This window comes from Mastomys coucha, unplaced genomic scaffold, assembly GCF_008632895.1.
Source record: "Mastomys coucha isolate ucsf_1 unplaced genomic scaffold, UCSF_Mcou_1 pScaffold22, whole genome shotgun sequence".
Lineage (NCBI taxonomy): Eukaryota > Metazoa > Chordata > Mammalia > Rodentia > Muridae > Mastomys > Mastomys coucha.
Window position 1 is genome coordinate 114064865 of NW_022196905.1, and position 1638 is coordinate 114066502.

Below are 1638 nucleotides of genomic sequence, written 5' to 3' on the forward strand. Positions count from 1 at the left end.
TCAGCCAGGTCTGGGCAATGAGCCTACAAGGGCGGGCAGAACTCTGATCTTCAGATCTCTCTGCTTGGATTAAAAGAACAAAAAACAAAATCTAGATTCCCCCAGATCTGCAGTCCAGAACGGGAACTTCCTCCAGCTAGCTAGAAGGTGGCACTCCCTCCATCCTGGAATTGGGGGCTGGGGCTGGCACTCTACCTGGCCACATCCTCAGGAGCCAGCCTTGGTGTTAAGCCAAGTGGGCTTTCCAGGTCCAGAGTGAGCTGGGATTCCTCATGGTGATCATGACACTTAGTGGGCACTTGCTGTATACCAGGTGTGCTAAAGTCTCTGACATTTCCTCCATGTCCTCATGCATTCAGTGAAATGGGTGCTGTTAGCAGCTTCAGCTCACACAAGAAGAAACAGAGGCACTGAGAGGGTAACTCGCCTGCCTCAGAGTACCCAATGCCGGAATCCACCAAGAAGACCTTCAGCTAGAACTTTCTCCACCTAAGTCTTTATTTATTTAGAGGTGTAGCCCAGGCTGGTCTTGAATTTACCAAATAGCCAAAGATGAACTTGAACTTCTAATCCTCCTGCCTCTGTCTTCCAAGTGCTGGTTTTACAGCTGTGTGCGACCGTGGTACAGGGGATGGAACATGGGGCTATGTACACGCAAGCATGCTACTAACAGGGCAGCAGCCCCAGACCCTAATTTATTTATTTATTTATTTTAGAAAGGGGTCTTCCTTTGTAGGCCAGGCTATCCTGTACTTCAAGAATCTTCTGGCTCAGCCTCCTGTTCTGCCATTACAAGTGTGCACTGTCACACCCCGGCTTCACCTAAATGTCTACATGATGTCTGCTGTCTGCAGACATAGCTGCTAGACAATGTGGAGAGCTAGCAAGGACTGTCTTACCCTTTAAGAAGGTTGGGAGGGGGCGTTTCATGAGCATCTACCATGTCCTTAGAACAGCTGGAATAGCTGGCCTCATACTACCCATGTGAGGGGGACATGATTGGGTCTTGTGTGAAACTGATGGGTGCTAAGATCTCTTCTTTCTGTCTTGGCAAGTCGTACCCTCTCTGGCTGTCTTTTCCCTTTTGGGGCCTGGATAGGGGTTGTCTGAGCAGGATTCCAGCCTCCTGCCTGTTTTAGCCAAAAAGTTTCTTAGAACAACAGGAAGTAGTCAGGGAGGGTCGTGTAGAAAATTTAGAGATCGCAGCCTCTGTGCCAGAGGACCTGGTGTCAAGTGGGAGGGAGGTGACAGAACTGGTTCCTCGGTGGGCTAGCTGGACCAGACAGATCCCACTGTGGGTCTAGGGTTGGGAAAATTAGAAGTGGGGCTTCCTGTTAACTTTGGAATGTGGAGTAATGATGGCTATGTTTGGCCAGCATGTCATGGAATCCAGGGACTTCATCAGGGTTCCTGAGGATCTGGATGATTTGTCTGGGGTCTCTATAACCGTAGGGGCAAGATATCCAGGCAGTGGTGTCTTCCCAGGTGTGTATGTGTGTACAGGGGAGCCACAGAGCCACTCTTCTTCCTCCATAAGGAAACCTGGAGTGACTGCTGCAGGTGGTGGTAGGCAGGGGTAGGAGGGTGTGGGGGGTGCTGCAGGTGGTGGTAGGCAGGGGTGGGAGGGTGTGGGGGGGC